This window comes from Taeniopygia guttata, chromosome 7, assembly GCF_048771995.1.
Source record: "Taeniopygia guttata chromosome 7, bTaeGut7.mat, whole genome shotgun sequence".
Lineage (NCBI taxonomy): Eukaryota > Metazoa > Chordata > Aves > Passeriformes > Estrildidae > Taeniopygia > Taeniopygia guttata.
Window position 1 is genome coordinate 28,455,507 of NC_133032.1, and position 26,715 is coordinate 28,482,221.

General features: G+C 39.1%; 1 long non-coding RNA gene across 1 annotated transcript; it reads right to left on the reverse strand.

Moving 5' to 3' along the window:
* Positions 1–2,028: 2,028 nt before the first annotated feature.
* LOC140684495 (uncharacterized) lies at positions 2,029–19,045 on the reverse strand. The gene is made up of 3 exons (XR_012056825.1): positions 13,115–19,045; positions 11,063–11,239; positions 2,029–3,126 (listed from the first exon to the last, which is right to left on the reverse strand). It is a non-coding gene; the product is annotated as an uncharacterized lncRNA (long non-coding RNA).
* Positions 19,046–26,715: the final 7,670 nt, after the last annotated feature.

The window sequence follows — 26,715 nt, forward strand, 5'->3', positions numbered from 1 at the left end:
TCACTAGGTTCTGACATTTGTTGTTTTTGCCTAAACACAAAGGTTTATAGATGTTTGTTATGTGCAGTGAATTAAAATGCAAATCTCCTTAGTACGATGAAGGCATTTTGTACTCAGGGCTGAAAATTTACCCAAAGTACAAAAAATAATTGAATAAATGGTTGCATTCCTAACTATTCACTGACTTCTGCTCTTCTGATTTATTTTCCTCATCCACAGTATTACTAGAGGAGACGTTTTCTGAAAGCTCATTTCATTGTGAAGCCCAAAACTATTAAGAAAGTTTTGGGCTTCACAATGAAGCCCAAATTCCTTCCACCACTTTGAAAGACAACAGCTTGACATGCTGTGTATACTGCCTGAATTTAAAGCTATTTAGTTTTTCTTTCAAAGGAAGGTTGTGACAAAGCTGTCTCAACCTAAACCGTCTTTTAATCATGAGTTATAATAATCATGAGATAGGATATTCCTGGCCTGTTTCACCTGACTGTATTTAATAGAAAATGCATCACTCAGCCATGTCGGAAAAATGAGACTCCAGCTCCCCTCTTCCTGCAATATCAAATTATCTGGTAATGCAGATAAAAAACACAGCACATCACAGCTTGCAGCTCCAGCCTTGGGTTGCAGAATAATGGTATGAAATAATAGCTGGCATGTTTAAGTTTAGGATAGTTCCAGAAATAGCTAGTGCTGCATACTCTAAAGAAATATTAATAGAACAGGCCAGTTACAGATCAGAGACCCTGTGATTTTATCACTGTGACTTGGCATTATATACTTGAATATCAATGAAATATGTCATCTAAGACATAGTTCTATTTTCTCACATGGAAAGAGTCTTTTTCAGTTAATTTAAACTCCAGTTCAGCTCTGAATGGGGTCACAGTAAAAACTGCTTACCTTTCCACAGATTTATTTCTATGTCCATGTATAGCTGATACTTCACAGTGCTAAATCTCTTTTTTTTCCCACTTCACCCATTTTTACTCTTTTAACAAGGACAGAACCAGTAGAGCAAGGAGCATTTGTGCAGGTTACTTGTCACCAGAGCCATCAAACCTGTTTACTATGATCAGAATAATTACATCATTATCCGTGTTGGTTCATTAATGATGAATGATGCAAAAGGAGAGAAGAACTGAGATGGACTCTCAGCCCTCCATTTGAATTTCCATCAAGGAAGCAAACAGTTCCATGGCCAGTAAAACTCCTAAAACCCTGTTCCTGTGGATTTATGTTCTGTTCTTCACTACCAGTTGCTCAAAAGTGCAAATTCTCATTCCTCAGCAATAAGAGACTATTTCTGTGGGGATGGTCTGGTGTCTACATGATTTCCCAGTAATTAATTATTAGACTGATGTAATAACTAACTTTTTTAAGCAATTATGCTTAAGCTACAAGCATATGAAGCTTTTCTAATGAAATGTAAGAGCTCATAATCAATTCTTTTCCACAGAAAGGTGGAAAATATCTCTACTTTAAGGCTAAACTTTTACAGAGATAAAAAGAAAATCAGGTAGTTCAGGCCCTGACAGAAAGCTGAATATATATATATATAATTTCAGAGAAAAAATATATAAACCATTCAGACAAATAAATAGCATTTTTTTGTAATTTGAAATACAATACTGCAAGGCAGACATCAAAAAGCTGGTGATCTGGTGATGACAGTCTCTAATTTAACTTTGGATCATTTTGGTGCGTAAGATCAGCACAAAAACATTCTCCAACCGCTACTCAGACAAAAAAAGTGTGTCAGTGGACTTATTCCTGAAAGATACCTCTGAGAGGGAGACTTACTCTTTCATCACTTGTGATACGAGCTTTTGTTATTTTATTTCCAAACTGTTGTCACTGCTGGCAGAATAGAACTGATTTTCACTGAAGTCATATTCAATTCTCCTGTCACTTTCCTTAAAAATAACCACGTAATGTTTTATATGTATGTAGTAGCAGTTCTCTCATTTAGGTTATTTTATAACAGCATTAACTTCAAAATGTAAATAATACAAATATGTCAGGGTGTGTGTATACATATTTTTATGTATAAAATTGACATGACTGACAATGACATACATACTCATACAAATATAGAGACCCCAGACAAATAGGCAGAACTAGAACACTGAAATGCAATAAATCCATTTATAATCATCCTCCAAGCACATGAAGTTTCCCATAAATGTTGTCATTTGACCTTTTCAGAAAAGGTCACCCAAAGGCCATTGATCTCTCATTGGATTTCGATTACACACCCTTTGAACCAAGGATCTTTACATTTACTGCTCTCATTTATCACAGAATGCTGATTACAGGAAACATCCAAATTCTGACATTTCAAAGGTCAGTTTGCAATTTTTAAAGATTCCCCTCCATTATTCATTTTATTGCCTACACTGCTCCACAACTTATCCATTAGAAATACAAGTTTACTTTTTGATCTAAACATTTTGTATCAGAAGCTCAGATTTGAGTAGAATTAAAAACCACTAAAATGAAAGACAAATTATTATGCTGGTTATTCATCAAAGGAAAACATTTTGCTCAAGATAATCATCTTTACATTTATATAGCCATAGAGGTGGTTGGTTGGTTTTTTGGAAAGGAAAGGGTTGCTCTTGGTTTTCCTAATCATACTTTAGTGAGACACCAAACTGGAAAACAAGTGGTGTGTATGGTTTTGGTTTCTGACTTACCACACTGCCAGGTACAGTGTCAGTAGCATTACTACTCTCCAAATTCCCCAAGTTCTTCAAGGCCATGCCTAGGCAACGTGGCAGACATGTCTAATCAGCTCCTACATTCTGCTTCAACATTCCAGTGAAACACTTTCTCTTGCTCATAAAATAAATGTCTTCTCAAATACATTTTAGTCCAGGATAACTTGTCATTATATATAAATAAATAACTTAGCCAAAAATCTTAATTTGGCATTCTGTTGCAATAATAAAGTTAAATAAATGTTCATAGTTCTGAGCACTAACATGAAGCTCAGTTTGGTTTATTTTTTTCATGAGGTACTTGCCAATAACAGCTCCGCAATCTTGGTAGAAAGGTGCTTCTAACTGAGCTTGAAAACTCCACAGATGTACACCTTCAAACAGGCACAGCTGCTTTGATGACCTGTAAAAGGATATTAGAACATGAGTGGCTTTTTCTGTTCTTTATCAACAATTGGCTATGTGCAAATATCATTAAGTACATTTGCAAGATCACCCCCAGGTCTCCCTTCCCCTGCTCTCTACTGTCCCGCCCTCCCCAGGGTTTTGCCACAAAATTACATAATAGTTAATGAATTTTTGATATTTAACTTCAAGAGGAGCACTGGTAAGCCCTGTAGTGCCAGACCCCTCGGTCTGTAACTGATTCCTGTGCAGCTGCTGGCCTTGGTTGTAAAGTGCCTTGTCACAGGAGTGACCCAGCCCAAACCTGAGCTCCAGTGACTGCCATCAGCCAGGTATTTATGCGCACCTGTCAGCAGGAAAGCTGTGGCATGGAGGTAAAAATACACCATTAAACTTCATGAGTAACAACATGTGAAACCCAACAAACTATCTCACACAACTGGGTTCAGGAACCCCAAGGCTTTTTTTTGGTGCACCTTTTCATAGACTGAGTTGACCTGTGGTGTTACATCTTTATTTTGAGCACTATACACTGAGGTATATTTTGATATGAGATATAGGATACTGGGGCTTTGTAGAGAAATTATCTGCTTCTTCCAGAATAGCTGAATAAATACAAAAAAAAAAAAAAAAAAATTTGACAACTAACATAAATCTTATACCTCTGGCTTTGCCACAGGACTGCAATAACATCTGCCCTTTCCCTTTGGGATAGTTGGTCTGTGCACTTTAAAATGCATAATGTGGAGGATATGCTCAGGAGTGGAGTTATTACTCTTTGTTGGGGAAGAGATTTACATCAGCATTTCATACTGACTGCCAGTTGAGGCCCAGAATCACTTAAATATCTGTTCTAATGGCATAGAAATTGGCAACAACCATGAAGCGCCATGACCAAAATGTGTATAAACCATTCCTGCTGAAAATACACACTCACAGATTCAGGATCAGCCCTTTGGTATATCCATATAACTCATCTGCTATGGAGCATGGAGGAATTCTCCCTGCATTAGTGAATTTCTATGTGTTAAAAATCAAAATGAGACAAAAGGCAAAAAACCACCCTTGCTTTTTATTCCCACAGCCCAGAATTTTTTGACTTGCATTTTCTGGAGAGCTACAGAATGTCAGATGGCTGCTCTTGTTTAAACCAAGAGCTGAATCCCTCAGGTCCTTCAGATTTGAAAAATGAAAGAAAACACTTCTAAATTACTTCCTTCTCCACCGCTTCCATGCCCTGCTCTTATTATGGGTTTTCCTGTTTCTAATTCAAATGAAAGAAGAAAGAGTTCTAAGCCACAGCTGGCAGGATATCATACTCCATTTCATTAGTCTTTTTAATAGAGATTAATAATATTCTCTCCTGTTTTAATGGGATATCACACTTCCTTATGTACCATGAGCAGCACTTTTGATAGACTAAATTCCAACTAGTGCCATACAATCTTTTAGGAAGAGCTTTTAGGAGGTTTTATATTTTTCTGCTGCGTATTAAAAAAAGGAAAGAAAAGAAAAATTGAAAGAACCTACATTTTCCACTTGCAGATAAAATTTTATTCACGCAGATTATCCAGTACATTATTATGTACTTTACATATAATATTTTCTCAATCCTCATTTATAAATATTTGGGGTTTTTTTTAGTGTTTGCAATGTTGCTTATATTGCTGTTAATCTCAACCACATAAAAAAAAAAAGTCAGGCAAACACTAATGACTTATTCCTTCATTACAGTACACATTTGAGTAATGGATTTATTCAGAGCACCACATCTCTTCATTATGCACTAGATTGAGCAGTTTGGATTTACTAGCACCACTTTGATAGTCTATAAAAAGTTAACTTTATAATTGAATGCCTTATCTTATTTGCCATGTTAAGTGTAACTCAGCAAAAGGAACATCTCACATTCTAAGGAGGATCACAAATGAAAACTATTTGAAAGGACTGTTCAAAAGTCACCTGCAGCAGCACAGTGCATTTCTTTTTATGTTCCTGAACTCAGCCCAGTTGATGAAATGCATTAATTTGTGCTGTAGAAACATCAACCACCTTGCATTGCATTCTACATGAAAACTATTGTTGGCTGAGAGATTTTTTCTTTTATGTACTGAACTGAGGTGTTTTCATCAGCACATTTGATAGGTCCTGGTTCTGACCTCTACATCAGGAGGAGCTCTTTGGCACACCTTGCTTCAGAAGATGTATTACAAACCAAAGCAGAACAGACACCTGACTGTGAGCTCTGAAGGAGAGAAACCAAACAGTGCTATGAGAAGGATGAAAATGCTCCAAAATTGCCATGGTCTCCGAGCTAGCTCATCTCCTGGCTTTGTTTCAGAGAGTTTCATTTAACCATTGTTACAATTAATTGAGTTAGGATAATTTTAATGCCATGAGGGACTTCCAAGGTACACAGCTGTAAGGTACAACCAGCTACAGGTGGAGCACAAAATCCCAGATTCCAAGCAGATACAGCAAAGGTCTGAGCTGTGGCATGCACATTCTCTGGACAGAGAGACATAATTCTGTCTCTCAGGAGAAGCACAGAGAGAAGAAAAGAAAACAATCTTTATCTCTGCTCCTTTGCTTTCCCCAATGGAATGTGGTGTGGAGATTGTTTACCTGCAGTGATTGCTGGGTTGGATTCTGGTGAAGGTTGTTTGGGTTCAGTGACCAATGGATCCAGCTGTGGCTCGGGCTCTCAGCAGAGAGTCACGGGTTTGAGTTAGATAGGTAAGTAAGATGTAGAATAGGATAGTATCTCTTTAAAGAGTACATTAATGTAATATAGTATAGTTTTAATAAAGCAGATCCTTCAGCCTTCTGATCTGGAGCAGACATCATCATTTCCTCCCTGAGCTGGGGTTTGCCACCTTTTATTATATGAGCTGAAGTAAAAGGGACTGCTGGCTGTATCAAACTAAATGTGAGTTCAACTAAATGGTGCAATGTCCAGAACTGGACCTAATTTGTGAAATTCAAAATTACCACTGTTTCTTCTACTACAGAATCAGGCAGTGAAACCTGCTGCACTAAACACTGACTATGAGAAAATACTTACATTCTCATTCAATGGAGTGTCCCCCATTATTCCAGTCAGAACAGAATTTCTGGTGACTTGTGCAAACTGTCACCAGAAATACCACTGAGATAATATCCTCTGGAAGGAGGAATGAGCTAGACCTTCAGGAGCATAATTTATTTTTACTATTTTAAAAAATCCTACTGGTCTAATAAAATCCCTGTGTTTTTGTATTCATATATAAATGTAGACATTTTAGTAAGGTTCTTTACAATCCATGATGGGCCAAGTCTCTCATGGAACTTTCAGTCTGCTACAAGAAGATAATTTGGACTAGTTTTATCAAAAAGAGGAATTCATCCTGAACTACACTAGATGCTGTCAAAACTGCTGGCAGTTTATAACCAAATCCCATATAGTATAATGGCAGGGTTGTTTTGTTTTGACCAAAGGTCTGACTCCTTATAACCACTCTAATGATATCATTCATTTTACAATGGCTTTTATTTAAAACAGCACAATAAAATGTGCCCTGTTAGAGAAGAAAAAAGATTCTCACTCCTCTTTACCACAAATGAAGTCCTCATAAGAACTTTCTGATAAGGAATCATATTTTTCAAATGCATTCTTCCCAGACAGAAGTCAGGATAGAAATTCTAAATGCATTTAGGCACTGCTTCAGGACATAGCAAGTATTGAGGGGGGTTTTTTTGGTTGTTTTTTTTTTTTTTTGGTCATTGTTTTTGGTGTGGTTTTTTGTTTGTTTGGGGTTTTTTGGGGTAATATTTGTTTTTGTTTGTTTGTCTTTGGTTTGTTTTTTTTTGTCAATTTGAGGATAGAAACCTTTTGGACTGGTTCAATATTTCTTGTGTAACTAAGCCTTTTTGAGGCAGGTACAGCCCCCAGCTGACCTCCCCCACTGCTCTATGCACTGTGAAGAACCCACATGTGGAACAGGACTTGCCCACTGTCACTTTAGCCAAGATATTCACCCTGTTTGTACCAATGAACTCTCAGAGTCAGCATTAAATAAAGTACTTAAGAGATTGTTGTGGAGGAGAGACTTTCACAATGCCAAGAGTGGAGAGGTTAAAAGACAGAAAGTGTCTTTCAAACTCAGCTGCTGTGTGACTTAATCTTTACCCATTTTACATCTCATTCATTGTCTTTTACAGCTTCTCAGCAGGTAGAAAAACTTTGATGGAAAAAAAAATATATATGTATATAATCAAGCTGAGGCCAAAGGTGGCTGAGCTTTGAGAGACGAGAAGGTTTTGGTTCCAGTAGGGAAATTCCAAAATTGTCTTTAATGGATCTATTTCAGAATTTAAGTACCTAAGACATTGGGGATAGCCACAGACTTTGTTTGAACTTCAGTGTGGGGTTTGAATCTGAGCTAGAAATTTTTTTTTATAAAAGTACTTATTTTCCCTTTTACATCTTCTTAAAAGGAAAACACTTTAAGTAGTGCTTTATTCAGTGATCCCTAGGACACTAGTCCTTCAATAAAATTTTAAGCTCTTAGGCACTAAGAGCCCAAGTGTTAATTCAGTGACTATTGCTCACTGGGTGACCTGATTTCAGCATCTAACCAGGAGAATTCACAATTGTTTTGTCACTGAGGTAGGGCTTACTCAGGGTTTACTTCTGAAAGGCCAGCAAATGTTTCACACCCAGCATACCCAACTTCAGAAGACTGCAAAGAGGAAAATCAGACTGTGCATCAAGGCAAGCTTTGTAAGCTTTTTGTCTTTGTTAAGTGAGAGGAGAAGAGAAAGGGACTCCAGCACAGAAAATTACATGATCATGCAATGCCACCAGACTTACAGGTCACAGCAGGACCTGTGCTTCATATCTGCCCCTTGATAGTGGAGTCAGTTTTTAACAAGAGCTGTGAAAGATGGCTTAGCAGCAGGTTAGTCTCACAAATTCTTATGCAGCCTGCTATTGTAAAGGAATAGCAGCAGGCCTGAAATCAGAAGGATGAGTTAAATTATCTGCTTTTTTTGTATTTTGTATATTTTTTTTTTGCCTGGTATTTCTTGTGGTTCAGCCTGGTTCCTCCCATCACTGAACTCTGAATTCTAAATCCAGAAACCCCGCAAACAAGGCACACACTGCACTTCCTGCACAATGCCATCTCCCCTACACAGTGTCTCTAGATCCTTTGGCTCTCAGTTCTGTTAAATTTGGTAGCAAACATCCCTGTCCTGGAGCCCCTCACAGCAGGAAGAAAGTTTGCAGGAGCAGTTTGCAGGAGCTGGTGCGTGCACTCCAGCCAGCAGTGCTGAGCGCAGCAGCATCTCCTGCTCTTGACCATCCTGAGCACCACTGTGCTCCCTTTTCACTGAAGGAATTGCCACAAGAACAGATTCATGTTGTGCCACCAGCTGTTCTCACAGCCTTTGTCTGAAAAATCAAGGCTCAACTACAACTGTACTTCTACTGTGTCTCATTTGCCAGGAAATTGCTAGAAAGGCAGCAAAATTTTCAGCTTTTCCCATGTTCTGCTGTTTGATTCTTGTCAGTTTTGAAGGGTTGGGGGTTTTTTAAGGCTACAAGGAGAGGAGAAACAGTAATCAGAAGGAAATAAAGAGATCACAGCACCTTGCACATGAATGTATTACAGCAGTCATGAGCGCAAAGATTGCTCTGGCAGAGAGTGGTGGGGGGGGGAAACAAATTCCAAAATTGTCTTTAATGGATCTATTTCAGAATTTAAGTACCTAAGACATTAAGGTTACCCATGGACTTCGTTTGAACTTCAGTGTGGGGTTTGAATCTGTGCTGGAAACATTTTTGATAACAGAACCTACCTTCCCTCCTACATCTTCTTAAATGAAAAACATTGTAAATATTATCTTATAAAAACCATTATATATGTATGAAAACTATTGTTATCAATAGTTGACATTCAATGCTTAGCCTTTACATGCTGCCAAACCAAGACAGGAATGTAATCCATTAGCTTTCTCAATCAGTGGTAAATAAGGACCAAGGTATAATTAGCTGACATTCAAAATCAATAGCTGGAATATGTTTGAGCAGTTTATGCTCTACTAATTCATGAAAAATAACTAAAATTTACTCAGATTTATGCTCTGAATGAACCAAACTGCTGAAGAGCAGTGGAGTGTGAGTTGTTCATGGAACAAGACCAGAGAGGCAAATTTTAACCAAAATAAATGGGAGGCATTCATTCATGCAGAATCAGGATTTGGAATGAAAACAAGGACAAGGCCTTGGAACATTGGCACTGTAACTAGCAGAGCTCAATATGGTACTGATGGGATCAAATTCTACCAGGGCATACTTCAGCATTAGCCAAAATTAAAACCTCCACAGGATGGTTGGAGTAGCCACTGGACTCACTTATGCACTTGCATTTTAATTACATTGCAGGAATTCTTGCTGACTGGCACAAAGTGTTTGCTCCTGTGCATTGCCAGGGTGAAAGAGAAAGAAGATGGCAACAATTCTGTTTCCCCATTTTATCTAAAAAACCCATCAGGGTCTCTCAGACCCAAAGTTGCCATTTTATAGGAGCAGATGTAAAAACCCTACACCGGCTTATTTGGAATCCACACAACTGACTGCACCTGCCTTCACCTGTCCTTGCTCATTCTTCTTGCTTGCTTGTCTCTTACTGTAGGTATTTTTGTTTCTTTCTTCACTGGCTCTCAGAATAGTCAAGATTGCATGCCAGCCTCAAATATTTACTTTCAAAATAACCTTGAGGAGGAAAAAAAAAAAAAAAAACACTGACATTTTGTGGACAAAGAGACTTTTAAAACTTTTCACAATAGTTTGCATTGAGTTTACTGAATCCACTCTCTCTCATGTGATTGACTGATTATTTCCCATCAGTTCCATCAGTGAAAATGATTTCCAATATTTTTCAGAAAAAAAAACACAATGTCAGTAGGGCACAGTCAAACACAATGGCTGTGAGTAGCTCAATAGACTGAATTACTCTTGCACAATTCTCTTTGCCCTGCAAAGAGACATTTTGCAGCATCAATTAGGTTCAGCAAGCATTTCGTTTAAAGTCAAGGGCTGGAAGAATAATGAATTTCTTTGAAGTCTGATGACAGCCTAGGCAGTAGCACAAGTAGAAAGAGAAACAATCTGGAAAACTCATTTACATAAGAAATTGTACCAGCTGACCTTTTATTAGATCTGATCTTATGAAAGATATGACTATATGAATTTATCATTCTCACAAGCAATTTCTCATTTAATGAGGGCTATTTGCTGCAAATGATGGCACTGGGCTCAGTAACTCCCTAGTAAGGGTCAGTGAGAACAGAAATGATGAATATAATGGACAAGTGCAGAGTGCTCAGGTCCAGTGAATATCACACCTCATCTATATTTAGTGTTAATTTGCAAAAGGAAATATCTGCTTGCTACCAGGAAATATCAGAACAGATATTTCAACAGATTTGCCAAAATCTCTCTGTGTACATTCAGTAGTTTTTCATTTTGCACAAAGCTACCCAAAATATTAAGAAATTGAAGATGTATAGATGTATAGTCATATATTTCTGGTTCTTACATGTGCCACAGGACCTTTGAACAATGCTTTTTAATTAAGGGTATTGATGTACAGCTTTCCAAGAAAATTGAAGTAGGGAAGAGGCCGGAGATGCTAACAAGTGTGAATGTGGAAGGTTTGCACTGACACTCTTCAGCATTTGGAAGGAATAGCACAGAAAAAAAAGAAAAAACAAAAGTGGGTAAACTGAGCAGCAAATTTAGGGGCAATCTGAAGAGAGAAGTCATGGGAGTGACAAAGAATAATTTGACTCAATGGTACAAAACAGATGCCTTGAAGTTACCGGGGGGAAAAAAGCGCCTGATCATAGTGAAACAGAAGCACTTTATTTCCAAGATTGTCAAAATATACCTTTTTGCAGCAATCTCCTTGTGGGTTTTTAGCATGTTAAGTTGCAACAGGAGCAGATATTTCTTCTGCGATTTCATTGCAGTTTTCAGTAGCCTTAAAATGAAATTGTTTTTTCTTCACAAGAGCATCATTCCGTGACTATGCCAACAACTTCAGCTGAAAACAGTTTTCCAGACACTGCCAAATCCAAAACACCATTGTCAATAAAGGATGAAACCAACCAGCACTGATTTGTTTCTCCAAGAAACATCAAAGGGCTCCCTAATAAATGTGCCAACTCTTGAGAAAAATTAATTTCCATTATTCAAAACAATTGCATGTTGTAAACTTATCTTTTTCCCAATCAGTTTACATTATCTTGATGATGAATCACAGTCATTAATGAGTATTGCTGAAACAAAACCAAAAAAATTAAACCTTTGAGCATGTTTTTATAATATAGCACATACAGACAGATAAATAGAAATTATATTTGCTCTTGCTTTTAGTTTTCAGATTATAGAGCATTTGGTAATAGAAAACATTATTAGTGCTGAGGACCTTCTTGTTTTGCAGCTTGAGGGATATTTTCACCCTGTTTCTTTCTGGGAGACTGTGTGTAAAACCTTTTTTTCTCAGGCTTTTTTTGAAGGGAAAGAGAGAGTGAAGGAAGTTCTGTTACACCAGGAGTAGAGGCACTGTTCTATCATGCTTCCAGCATGAAATAATCACAAGCAAGATGAATCCTAGTTTCATGGGGGTGCAATACTTATTTTCTGTGTACTATTCAATCCCCTTTCTAAAAATTATGATGCTATTTGTTATTAATCTCCAGGTGAACTGTATAAACTACATCATATCACTAATGATCTTCAACTCCATCCTGTGATTTTTGCAGTTTGTTAAAGCACTTTATTTTATGTTTTATTAAAGTAGTTTGTTTTGACTTGATTAAAAGCACCTGCAGATCCAGATATTCTTTTTATTAAGTTAAATAATAATAATTTAATGTTTATTTTTAATACTTATTAGGAAGAATAACAAGTTTACAAGGTATTTCTATATATTTTATATTCAAACTTTGTTATGTGTCTTTTCCAGCATTCAAATGTAAGTGGCAGGTCAGTTACCCTGCAAACTCATCTAGACCAGTTTAACAACTTCAACAGTAGCAAAGTATTTGCCACAACCAACTTGGTTTTGAGACTAAACAAATGAGAAATAAAGTAATTAAATTATAAGAGTGGTCAGAAATGCTACATCCGCTAAACTTGAGGTTCTGGAAAAATATGACAGAAAAAACTGTTTCTACAGAAAACTGAACACTCATCTGAAAGCCCAAAACTGCCAGAATGGTTTGTTTTCTTGAGCAGCTATCACAAATTATTTTTTTAGGATTCCTAGGAAAGCTTAGGAAAGTTTGGGTTAATATTCAGATGTGCCTTCTAATAAAAGAGTTGATAAACTGTGAGCCTGGATACACAGACACATATGTCTGTACATTTGTACATTTATCTGTATATTTGTACATTTATGTGCATCTTACACCAGAGAAATGAATCCTACAGTCATAGAGACCAGCACTATGATTCCAGCCAGTGGAACCAGCCATCAGACCACTCTTTCCACTAATAAAACTGCTCCTATTGCAGATGCCAGCACCAACAGAGTGCTCAGAGCTATTAATAAATACACTGAATTAGAAAATGTCTCTATATGAACAATGCATCTGGGCTAGACAGATTAGAGGATTAAGTTTCCCACTGCAACAGTTCATATTATGGTGACTCAGAAATGTCAAGGATAACAGAAGTTACTACTGAAGCATTCGAAAAATTGAATATAAAATCCATGACTTTAAAGCAAAAGAAACAAAAAAACCAATAGATTCACAAATCAAATTAAGCAAGACACTGAAGAAGTAAATAAATTCTGAGTAGAAGTTATTCAACTGTCTTGATAAAACTCATTAAAAGGTCAGGTCTCGAATCATTCTGTGTGACACACCAAAACCAGGGGATCCATTTCCTAACCTGCTGAAAGGGATATTTAGGATAAATTTAATCAATTTACCTCTTAGCAATGCAAAGCTTTCTGGATGTATGCTTGCATCTAGTAAAAGCTGCAGAAGGTCTCTGTGTGAGAAATCTAGTTATTCATCTTGCTTCCAAAGGATTAGAGGTGCCATCAGGGGTGTCCATCAGAGAGATCTTCATGTAAAACAAACTAAATTGTCCAAACACAGAAACATCCTGTTTTAAAACCTTATCTCAATTCCTGAAATTACTTTCCTGTTTGTTTTCATTGTCTTTACTGTAAAACTAGTATTTGTTCTGACTTGCAGTTATTTTTTACTAATAACTGCCTATAAAATAAATTGCACATTATATGACCACATTGGAAGTAAAGTCTCCTGTTTTCCCAGTATCATCCATGTAATGGAAAGAAAATCCTGCAGGGATTATTCTTCTTGTTGGCTATTGCGCCCATGGGGCTGGAGAAACATTTGTGACCTTCAGGATACTAAAGATACTCGATGTCAAACCCAGAGAAAAGGTAAATTTGCTGCTGATGTGGAAATGGGGATGAAAAATTGCAGTTAATGGAGTCAGTTCCCTCTGAATCAGTCCCTTTGCACTTGCCAATGTTTTTCTGTCAGGTAAAAGAATGAACTTTAGTCTACAATAAATCATGAGATGCCTGTTACCTTCTTGAGGGTCAAGTGCTGTTGTTTGCATGGGCAAGCTGGAAAGAAGCTTTAATTTCAAATGCATCTTTAAATGTAGCCACCAACACAGGCTCAGTGTTTGACTTGGCAACCAAAGGTATCAAAATCTCCTCTCAGGACCCCCTCCAAAATTCACAGCCCACCAATATTTCACATTTCTTTGGGGAATTACATCCTATGAGAAAATAAAATATAAATACAGCCTTTATAAGCTTCTGCAGTAAAGGTAAATGATAAAAATACTTCCTTACCATCCTTTTCACACACATAAATAAACAGCTATTTCCAGTTCTCCCTTGACACAGGCAGTACCTGAAACCCACCAGCTGTAACTCTGCCAGATCTCTGAACTGTGCCCTCCTCTAGCTTGGTCAGCCAGCACCTGCTGTTGAAGGGAAATAACTACACAAGAGGTTGTTTTCTTCAGTCTGAAAAGAAGATGGAGTGAGGGGGTAGCTGTGAATTTTGGGTTCATGTGTGGTTTTTTTTTTTAATTTTGCTTCTGTTTGATTTGGTTTGGTTTTGTTTGCTTGCTTTGCAGGGGGTTGTTGGGTTTTTTCACACATAATACAAAAATTAATGTTTTTCCCTTGAACTGATGTCTCTGGGCTCCCTGTTCTTTTTGTTTATTTATTTTTTATTCAAAATGTGCAGTATCAGATAAGAAATGGGAGAAGGGAACAGAAAAAAAGTAAAGCTTTTCCAAAAATGTCCAATAAACAGTCATTTAGAATGCAGATGTTTCTGAGCCACCCCATTGAGCACCATTAAATTCACCTTTATGCTGCAAATCCACCATACCAAACAAGTAGAGATGCGCCAGCAAACTGAACCACAAAGGAATTGCTATCATACCCATACCCAACTAATGACTGTTATTCATATTTTAAATCTTTGGAAGGCATAAACCAAACTTACTTGATGTTATATATGTAAATGTGCTATCAAATACTGGTGCCTTTTAGATTATAAAGCACTTATTTTCCTGTGGTGTTTTCCACATAATCTAGCCTCAAATAAAGACATCAGTAATTTTGACTTGATTACACTATAATTATTTAAATATCTTTAATTTCATACACTGGACTAATTATCACATCTGTTGTTATCATTAAAAGAGATTGTTACAGATAATGTATCTCATATATTCCCCCTAATTGAAAAATGCAGTTCTTGAACAATAACAGTTGTGACAACAACAGCAATTCTGTTTAAAGGCTACCCTGGCAGTACAGCTGGAATTATTGCAAACAAACTACAGTGAGACACCACAATTAACAGCAGAGCTGAGGGACAAGCTGCTGACAGCTGACTTGGTCCTTTTGCCAAATTTCTTTTTCTTTACAATGATCAAATAGACAACACTGGGATTTTGCCAGGGAGCTCCCAATGCTTATTATTTATAAAAGTCTATAATATCCAAGTTTTATCCCAAGTAGATTTGGTGTAGTTGTCTTGTACTGAGGATTCTCCAGATGCAGGCCCCTCAGAAATCCTGAGCAGAGAGGCAGGATCGCATTCCCATGCTGGCAATGCAATCACCTTCTCCATTTAAAGCTGTGCTTTCTCCACATGACCTTTTCCTGTTGGCAGATTCTTGCTGGATATGGGAAGTGAAGATGGTGCCTCAGGTTTTAGCTTTAATATTTTTCAGATTCTGTGCTGCTTTAGTGTGTGTGTCTGAGCTTTATATTAAGGGATGGTGAGCTCTCTGTACAGAGTAGGGAGGCAAAACAATTCCTGCTCTAGCTGGGGTCCAAGGACAAATGATCCAAATCTCTGGCCCAAGAGCACAAACAGCGTGGGCTAAAGAGAGAAAAACAAGAAGGATGGGACTTCATAACCTAAAGCTGTAACTGCACAATTAACTCCAATATGCAAATGGACCAGAACTTATAGAAGTGAGAGACCCTGTGACCAGTTGTCCATTTTGTGACCATTTTGGTTCATCTTGGGCGTAGCCCTGGCTGGGCTCTTGTGCTGCCCCAGGTGGATCCATTGAGGCCTCCTAATAAATCCCTACTTTATTTTTTAATTCCATCTAGTCTCTGTTCTAGGTCAGCCTTCACAAGGAATCAAAGAGGAAGAAGACACTTCACCATAAAAAGTGCCTTTGGACAGATGATGGCAGGAGTTGTTTGTTCCCAGATCTCGCCCAAAATTGCAAAATATACCAAGAGGGAAAATGACAGACAAAAAAGTGTCCATGGAATGGATGCTCTCCATATGAGAGATTTTTTTCTCTCCTTATGAGAGAATTGTGGCAGAGGTTTAAAAATGGAGACTGAGTCAGTACAAGAAATTGCAGGAAAGGGGTGAAGGAAATAAGAGAAGGGGAACGTAAACTGTGAGAAGACGAACTACTGAGGAGAAGAAAACCAAACAATAGTCAGACATAAAAGTGCAGATGCATGAATTTCAGATTTGCCAAACAACAACACAGTTCTGAGGAAGAAGTTCAGGTGCTATGTACCAGAATAAAAGAGGATGGAAATACCAGATAAAATTATGAACACTGTGAATACGAAGTGGCATTAAGACTGAAAGCTCTTCATGGGAAAGATTGCCTTTTTATTGTGTGCTTTAGCAGAAGTCAGGAGGATTTTTAGCATAGCTCTTTTCTCCAAGTGCTACTCCAGTACAAATAATTAATAACAATAACAGTCAAAATAATTCATAAGACTAATGACTTTATAAATGATCTTGTGCAGTTCTCAAGGGTAAGTGCTCCCTTCCCTCAACTCACTCCCCAAAATTCACCAGTGAATGTAGCTGCTTCCCTTGACAGCTCATCTTATCTCTCTCTTTTCCTTATTTCAGCTTGAATTATGGACCAATTAATATACTTTCTACCTTATAAGTGGAGCCACAGTCAGCTCTGTGCTGAAGCTGACTGCGTGTTGCATTGAATTTGTAATGAATATCCTTCAGGCTGGCACTCAGCACTGCTTTTTCAAAGCAAAGCATTTTGGATAGGTAAATAACAAATGCTGGATTTGTCAGATCTCTGGAACACTGGCATTCTACCACAGATATTGCAGTATCTGATTACCACACTACAGTGTTAACATCTCTTTTTAAATGTATGCTCTCAAGAAAATGAGTTTCACTAAGATCAGATTTGATCATTAACTTGTACTTACAAGTATGGACCAGCTCCAGCACGGTCTACTCACTCTTCCTTCACACTGGTGTTCTTCTTTCCCAACACACACATTGGGGTGATTTTTTAGCAGGAACAAACCAGCAGAGAAGGAGACAGAGAGTGTTACCTGATCTGACTGCAGACTCCAACCACGCTCTGAGCCTGGGGACACGAATCTATTCCAGCCTGGAAGGGAGGATCCATGGCTTCCAGCACATGGCAACAGTCCCTTCTCCACCAGACCCACCAGGGTCTCCAGTAGCGTGCCAAGGTCCATTCCCTGGCAGTCAGATGTCAGGGGAACAAGGAAATGATCCCATACATCCCCTATCCATGGCGTTTGTCCATGGTTCACCTGTCTCATGCTGTGAGAAAAGGGAAAATTGGATGAACTTATTTAATTGGAATGCTGGAAACCCTTTGTTATCCTCCTGCAAGCTCTTTTTAGATTCCTGCTATCTTGATTTCCAAGTGAAAACATTCTTAATGTGCAATTTCTCAATAGGGAAAAAAAAAAAAAACCAAACCACCAAACACCAGAGCATATTATCACCTTCCCTTGCAGCCCTTTTGAAGTGAAGTGGACCAGCAAGGATTTCTCTTTCTTTACAGTAGTCATGACTGTATGTGAATGAGTGCCTTCCCAAAAGCCAGTTATCAGAGAGCACTGCTGTATTTCATCAGTGTAATTTTCACTTCTGAAGATGAAATTACTGTAATTAAAACAGAATCCATGCAGACTAAAAGGCAGTCGGGCTGATCTTCTCCAGGATCCTTCTTGATAGTTCTCTCCATCCTCCACTCTTGTTATCTATTGACTAAGATGTAAGATTCAAGGCAAAATTGGGAATTTGTATTTCCAAAAATAAGGTGTTTCATTTGCTGTTGCATTTTCTAACATTGCAGCCTCTCAATTATTGAAAAACAGGTGGACACATTATAAGAGAACCAGGGAAAGAAAACTAATTCATGTCACCTTTGTACTAGTCTGCTGCTATTTCACCTTTCTGCTAACTGTGATACCAGCACAGAGGTATTTAGAGGGTTTAGAGGTTTTTGGTAAAGCTAGAAAAGGGTCTGATATTTCATCAACTCTATTTATCAGCAGAAGCAGAAACAATAGATGGGACATCAATCTATAGACAGAGCTTCCTTAATAGAAGTGATTGAAGAGACTTAAGGAATGTCACTGTGCTCAAGTTCTGTTGCCACCTCTGCAGTTCTGGAGCCACTGCCACCACATTTGGAACTTAATGTACATGCTTTTAAGTTACAGATTCATAATTTCAAAGTAAAACCTCACCACTATCTCTAATGAATGCATTTTTGTGCTAGCAGCAGCTTCACTGCAATACCATTAACTTCTTCTTGTGTGCAAACTGATCCTGTCTCAGCATATTTGAATGAGCAAGGCTACCCTATAGCAGCAGTTTTGTTATAAATCTAATAAATAATAATGCAAGGTGAAATTACATTTGTTCTTTATGCTGTCACATCACATCCATTTCATATGGAATGATTTGTCTGCTCTCAAACAAGAGCAGCACTCATCAAGCTGCTCTCCAGTTTTTCCCTTCTCTGCTTCTAAGTAGTATTCCCTAATACTGTTGGGAGAGCTAAAAATGGGGTTGGGGGGGAAGTGTGTTGCCTAGGAGGCAAAATATCTTCAATGTTCATAAAAAAAAAAAAAAGACAAAAACAACAAATCTGCATCAACTTTCCTTAAATAACTGCAGGGTGCCAAGGCAGGCAGAGTGCTCAGAGACAGCTGGGCCTGGTTGGAAAGGGAGGGGACAGAGACAAAAAACAAAATCAGCATGCCTGAGCACTGATAGGATTCCTTTTGCACATTGTAAACATCTCCAAACAGGACCTACAGTGCAGGACAGCATTTTAGACTGACCTGTGATCGAAAAGCATTTCCTGCACCAGGAGAAACATGAGCTGGTGGCATTTTCTACCAGGTACTACAGCTAAGCCAGGCTGCCACTTCACAGGGGACCTTCCAGCAGCAGGGAGGAATGCTTCTGTTTGGGGAATATTCTCAGCACTGGAGCTGCTCCCTCACTTCCAAAACCACCTTCTGGTGCAAGCCTCCAGTGCATGATTGATGTGCCACCAGGTTCCAGCTGTCCCTCCCACCTGCACTGGAGGCAGGGAGCAGCCCCTGTCTGCTCTTCAGAGGCTCAGCAATCAACAATTCATCACATCACGCAGCATCAACAGCTGTAATAACAAAAGCAACCCCAGCAGCCCCAACGTGAGTGACAACAAAAGAAACAAAAACCAATGGCAACACTAGAAAAACAATCCAAAGGAGATGGTTTCTTCAGAAAAGTGCAGGCTAGTTATCCAGGGGTGAACATAGGGATAAAGAGGTAGAGAGGCAGGACCCAGAAGAGCTGCCTCCCCACATCAGTTCTGGGCTGAAAAGATGAAACTGGTCTGACTTGCCTGGCAGTGTTCCAAACCACATGAAGGTGGCACTTGGGGACATGGTTAGGGGTGACATTGACAGTGCTGGGTTCAGTGACCTCAGAGGGCTTTTCCAGCCTTATTGATTCTGTGTCATTCTGTTCTATGGCCCTTGAGCAAAAATCACAAGAAGGGACTGAATGAACCACAGATGGTCAAAAAGGCTTCACTGATCCCCCAGGTTTCTCTTGCCACTGCATGAACATTTTCCTTTATGAATCTGGCAGAGTTTTAATAAACTATGGATCAGCGGGATGTTTTTGGTACTTATCTCTTCAGACTGGAACAGCCAGAGGCCTGAACTTGGAAAAAAGTGGCTGACTCTCTTCCAAACCAACAAATGCTGGGAACAGGCGAGATCAACACCTCAGTTAACAGTACACACAGGTGCAAAGGGGTTATTTTTACATATAGGACCTCTGCAGGTACTTCTTCAAAATGTGCCCAGTTCCCTCAGCCCACAGCAGAACTCTGTAGGCATTCCCACCTTGTTTCACATCCTGAAATACTGGAAATTATCCATGCCAAATACTGGAATTATCCAGGCCAAACTGAACACAAGTGATCTGCGCTGCAGATAAGGCAGGTGAAAGGCGTGTGTCAGAAGAAAAGGTTCTAGCTGGTTGGCTAAATTACCTGACTTAAATACTTCTCCAAAGATTCTATGCTTAATCCTGTTGATATTTGCACGGTGATAGCTGGGTTTTAAGATTCAATCTGTCTGTAATAAAGTGAATAAATTGGGTGATAAATCTTTAAAAATCAAGCTGCAACTCCTATCTCACTGATTTTATCCTTCCTTTGGGACTCAACGCTGTTTGATTAAATAGTTGCCCTTTTCTCTCTATTCCATATTATACTAAATTCATTATGATGATTGCTATAATCTGTGTAGTCCTAACTGAAAAAAATAATCCTCCTCAGTTAATCTCTGCTTTGTTTCTGCCAGGCTCTGTAGTGGCTTCAGGACATCCAGGAGAGGATAGTCTCTCTCCAGCCTGTGAGATCACTTTGCCCTGTTCCAGTTCTGGGGGAGTCGAGGAGCCACAAAATCACCTGTGGTGAAGGCCATGCAAATGACAGCAAGGAAAAGGCCCTGAGCCAAGGGAGCAACAACCACCTGTGAAAAACCTGCAGAGATCATTAATAACTCACTGCTCTAAAATTTATGGGGAACACCAGTTTCCTGTTGCCTGGGAAAGAAGGAAAAAGAAGGAGGATTTCTAGAATACAGTAGATATTTCAGATGGAATGAATCAGGTATATAAAAAAATACAGAGTTTCAGAAAGAGAAATCTTAGAATATTTACCCGGAAAAATTAGTTTAGATTTATTTAAATAAAAGAGACAGAAGGGGTCCTGCTGAGTCCTGCAGTACTGCTGCTTATCCAAAGCATTCAAAATTCAAATCAGACCATTAAAAGCAAAAGGATAAAGGATAATGCACAGTGATGACTTTTGTTCACTGCTTCAGCTTTGCTCGACAGATTTTAAATATACTTAAAATCCTGGTATTCCATTATCTCTTAAGTTACTTCTTTTTTATAGTGAATATGCTTCCCTAACCATAACTGGATGTGGTAGAAAGCTGAGCTTGAATGACAGTGACAGGCTTATAACTACAAACCTAAGATGCTGTGTATACAACCAGTGCATGCATTTTATCAGGAAATAGTGGGCAGCATACACCTCTCCCTCTCCTTTTCTCAACAGATACATCAGCTGTGCTGCTCCTAAACAAGAAAATCAAACAAGTAAATAATCTGTTTAATTTAGTAATGCCTGAGGCTTTAATATGTGAGATTAAAATATCTGATTTCTGAGTATTAGGAGAGTATCAAATAAGTAGGACAACTCTGCAAGCCTCTGATTTTACTCTTTCTGACTAACTTTAATCAATCTCTGCAGTCACTGATCCATGATTGCTGCACTGTGGGTGAAACAGCAAGTGCCTTTTGCCTTGCTCAAAGTGTGGGAAAAGAGCCTGTGCAGCAGAGGAGTCCATAAACATCCAGTGAGCTTAAAAAGCAGGAATGTGTACTGCAGTCTTGCTGGAGGAGTTGAAAAGCAGGGCTGTGCAAACTAATTGGTCTGTGCTGACTGCCCCAAACACAGTGTGCTCCAGTTCTGAGGAAGAGCATGGAATCAAGGAATAAACCCTGAATATTCATTCCCAAAAGAGGAATCTGCAGCAACTGCACCTCAGAGTTGTGCTGGCCCAGGGACTGCCAGCCAAGGGGCAAAATGGCAAGGAAAGACAGGACTTGGCTCCCAGGGACCAAGCCAGGAAGGAGGGCAGGCTCATCCAGACACCAGCCAACCTTGTGTGCACTGATTGCCAAGCGAGCCATCATCTTTATATTCCTTATTAACTTGTACAGGGCAAGAGGAAGATGGTTTTTTTTTCAGTACTTTCATATTTTTGTAAAAATTCCAGCCTTATGGATTAATGCCTCTTGGCATTCCCCAGCTATGGAAAAATTTAAGCCTGAAAATCCACCAGAAATTCAACACACCCATCCTAAAAGACATTCAGCTGTATATTTGCAGCACTCTGTCCCTCACCAAAGATGATTGATTTAAACAAAGCATTGTGCCAAAGCAACCACAAAGTTTCCACTTTAGAACACTTCTGTGCCTGAAGGCTTAAAATGCAAGCATAACAACCTGAAAAAACAGGTCTTTAAGGTCTTCCACATGTAAATTAGTCATAAGCACAAAAAAAAAAAAAAAACCTCAGCTGGGGAGGACTAATTTTTCTTTGCCTTCATATATTTTATTAATCAGAGCCAGTTTAGTAGAGAAGCACTTCCAGAAAGCACATCAGTCAGCAAATCTGACACTGCCTCTCGGTGAAAGGCCAGCTGATGTTGCATTGCAAATTAACCCTTTGTCTCACAAGGAAGAAGTTCCCTCATTCATAAGTGGCCAGGGAATTAAAGGTTGAAGAACAGCCCCAAACCCAAACCCCATCACACGTTCCGTAGCAGCCCACAGGATGGGGCAGGTCCTGCTCTGCTCCCTCACCAGGTCTGTGCCACAATGACACTTTTTCCAGGTGAGACACATCACCCTGTGGGACTTTTCACTCAACTGGGATTGTCTGAGTGCTGGCTAAACTTAAAAGCAGCAATAAAACAACAGCTGCTCAGTTTCCTCCAAGAACAAGGCTCACTGCTTCTCCCACACTTTCACCCCACGAGAGCTTCAAAGGCATTAATGCTTGAGCTCCAGATGTGAACTTGGATCCCAGTGCTCATATAGGCTGAAATAAACACCAAGTGGCCCATGGCTTATTTACCACCAAGCTCCAGCAGCAGCAGGCCCAGCAGTGTGGGCAGCTGGGTATTAAATTGAATTTTATTGCATTTCCCTGGGTTTCCCAGAAGCATTTTGCTTACATTAATGCTGCATTCAGGAGCCCACGAAAGGGAGGGTTAGTAACACATTTTTAAGAGATTTTAAATATTTATAGACTGTGGTTTCATTATTACAATAAAACCTATTGCACTTTTGGGGCATTTCCATTGTTGAGGTCTTCAGGTTCTGTGAGGACTTCTCCATTATTAACAGGAGGTTGGCAAGTAATTTAATGGGTTTTTTTAAACACTATGAGCAAATCGTTGAAGCGAGCCCATATAACGCTGGAAGGAATTTGTGTGTACTCTTCTAGATACTGTTTGAATCTTGTCGCCAAAGATTACATGATTTTCTCCTTACTCACTGCTTCTGGCTCTAAAGCTAAATTTGTGTCACTTACCCAGAAATGGAGTAAAAGAGAACATAGAAGCAGCATCTGCTGCAAAGGATTCAAGTTTCAAGTCTCTGCAGGGCTACAGAACTTCCCTCCATTCCTCAGCATGAATTTTTCAACATCACAGCCTCCCAGAACCTTTGACAAATGGACAGGCACATTTTAAGGGGATCAGGGAAGGAAAAATAATTTGTATCACCTTTTGCCTGCTCTAGTAGTAAGGTTTTTGGTACTGTGTTTTCTGCTAATTGTGACCCCAACATATACATATAAATATATAAATATATATATATGCACACACATTTGTAGGGATTATTTGTTTGATTGGTTAGGGGTTTTGCCTAAGATTTGTAACTAACTGTTCCCAAACCCAGAAGGGGTATGTCAGCCTGCAGCATTTCAGCCTGAAATTTCCAGCACCAAATGAACCTTTTGATTTTGTACAAGACAGGCAGCACCAAGAACAAATAGACAGACTTGTTTGCCTATATTTCCAAAAATAAGCTTCTAATTAACCATAATTAATCCTTATTGAGTGGAAATACAGAGATGTCTTGTTTGGCATTGATTATTAACATCAGGAAATGACTGTATGGGGTAGAAAGCATCTGGTTTTAAACTGCAGACATCTATTAAATCTGACTTGCCTCCTATAGACACAACTCCTGTTTCTCAAGAGAGGCAAAGGTGCTGAACCCCACTGTTCCAGATGCTCTGAGAGCCATGAGTGACAATGACTGCACCTCTCCATGAACAGGGATTAAGCAAAGTCATGGCTTCCCTAAAAAACTTGCTCTGTTTGTAAGGACACTGGAGGTATTTCAGCCATGTGTATCAAATCCAGCTGCTTTCTTCAGCAAAAATACACATTACCTCTACAATTATTTTTAAAATTCCATTTCTTAAAATGTTAGCTTCTGATCAGAGCATATAAAATTACTTGATTTAATTTAAACCTAAAGGAAACTTTAAGATCTCAGCATTCCTGTAGCCAAAACCAACACCGTAGCACCATCTTCTGGGCACTTTATAAAGCAAATTCTGGAATTAACACAGGTACAGGCTGCTTGTTCCATCCCTGAGCTCAGACAGAAGCACCGCGTCAAAAATGGTTCTAAAATCTAAAACCTTTCATATCCAGCTGTTTGGGAAGCTATTTTACAAGTTTAACGGCAGGTTTAAGAGAATTTATGTACATTTTTGGTACAATTGTATCACAAAAAATATCCTTAAAAAAAAATTTAAAAGCAATCCTCAAACCCTGCAGGCAACATGAATCTCCACAGAATTCTCAATGGGAATCCTAAATCAGACATGTGGATATAGACCCTGCCTTCAGGAGTAAAACCACTACTGTCATGAAGGTTTTTGTTTTCACAGAAAAAAATTCATCTGATTTCTAGCCCATATTTTGATGCTAGTTTTAACCCCCATATTTTGATGCTGGTTTTAACCACAAAACTGTATGTGGCTTGAAACTCCAAGTCCTGACACAGTGACACACTACATAAATCTACCCAAAAATGCCCAAAAATCTTATTTTTACAAGGCCAGCAGAAGAAGGGGAAGAGTAGTAGGATACTTTTACATTTACATTTCTCTGGCAGTTTTTTTCATATACAACTTTTCAGCTGACAGAAGGAACAATTACACTTGGAATTCCATAAAAAAATTGCCTGTTAACCTGCTTGTTAAATTTGTGTTTTTTCTATCTCTGAATGTTTTGTCAGCAAGTCTGTAAAGACATGAAGAAAGCAATTTCTGTATTTGCAGGTTTTACATTTCAATTTGGACCTTTGAGGAGCAGGTTAAGAGTGCACACAATTACTGAGGATGAGGAGCAGAGAAATCTGTTTAAGAACTCCCAAAGACCACACCATAAAGATGGAATTTCCCTGTAAAATAATTTGGGCATCACAACTATTGAGGCTACATATGAAGAAGCAATGGTTGGGATTTCATGCAAGTTCTACCTTGGATTTGTCTGTCTTGTCCCTGAGCCAGAGGTCAGGGGCTCAGATGAAGTCAGTTTTGCTCCAGCACCCTGTATTCCCCTCTGGGCTGTGGGGAAGTCACCCTTGGATCAAAGCCACAAGTATCAAACTCACAGGAGAAATGATTGAACAGCGTGAAGGGGCATCTCACACCATTTCTCAGTGGCAACAGAGCTGAAAAGTACATTTCAATTGCTCTTGGTGAGAGGGTTTCTGAACAGGGAGGAGAGCATCCTGCCTGGCAATTCCAGGCTATTGTAGCAGATGTCACTGAAAATAATCTCCTACAGCCCTGCATTCACCTGCTGTTCTCCTGACACTGCTGCCCTGGATTCCTCCTCCTTCTTAGAGATTCAAATGGCTGAAGTCAAACTGAAATGCCACACTATTGCAAAAATCTGTTTGGGAATTCAAAACTCAGGGATGTCTGCACTCTGCAACAGCTGGGATGCCCTGCTGATACTTTAACATCCTTTCCTCCTTCCACTCTCAGCAGTAAAACCAGCTCTAGGACTTTTCTTTGTTTTCATTGTAGTTGACTGATTTCTGCTGAGTGTCTTTGCCCTCTCCTCCCCTCCTCCTTCAGTTGCACCAAGCTCACAGGCAGAGAAAGAGATTTAAAACAAGAAGCATCCAGGAGGAAACTGAAATCCTGGCTCACCCTGCCTCACGCAGGCAAGGCAGGCATGAAAATCACCCTGAAAATTCAAGTCTTCACAGTCTTTCAAGTGCCTCCTTGAGCAACTCTCCAGCGATCAAATTGCTCCTAGACCTGCTGAAGCTGATTAAGAAACACCTCTGTAAGCAGAAACAAGACTGCTCTGCCGACTGCTTTATCTCAGTGGAGAATTTGCTGGGTATGGATCCTAATTGGCTTCTCCAGAATTCAGCCCTGACACAGGCAGCACACATGGAGAGGTCTCCAGAGGCTGAGCCCCTGCTGCTCTTGAAAGCACAAAACAGCTCCCAGGGTTTACAAGTCCAAGGGCACTCAGAAGGGACTTAAACATCCAACCAAAATTGTACAGCACTGACTCAGCAGTCACCTAGTGCAGGACCTCTACAAAATAAACTGGATAGAAAATTGAGCCATTACCATCTCAAGCACTTTCTGTCCTGCCATCCCTTCTGTGTATATCACAATTCACAGGTACAGACCAAACACCAGCATTATGCAGGTCAAAATCAGAGCCAGAAAAAATAAAAATACAAATAATAAGTGCAAACATTAATATCTTCTTATTTTATAAGAATGAAATACAAAGTGGTTTTGGATGCTCTGAGCTGACAAACCATTGGGTTGGGCTTATTAAGTACTCAGCTGGGAGGCTGGAGAACTGGACTCACTGTTCCTGCCCCTGACATCATGCTCTAAAACAAAACTATTAAGCATTGTCAGCATTATATTTCATTAGAAATATAATGAAATATATATATTTCATTATATTTCATCATATATAGATGATGAGACTTCATCATGGACATAGGTATAAAAAGCCCCCTGGACTCTCAGCATGCAGCACTGCTGCTGGGAGACAAATTAGAGTTAAGGATAATGGGGAAACACAGGGAATTACA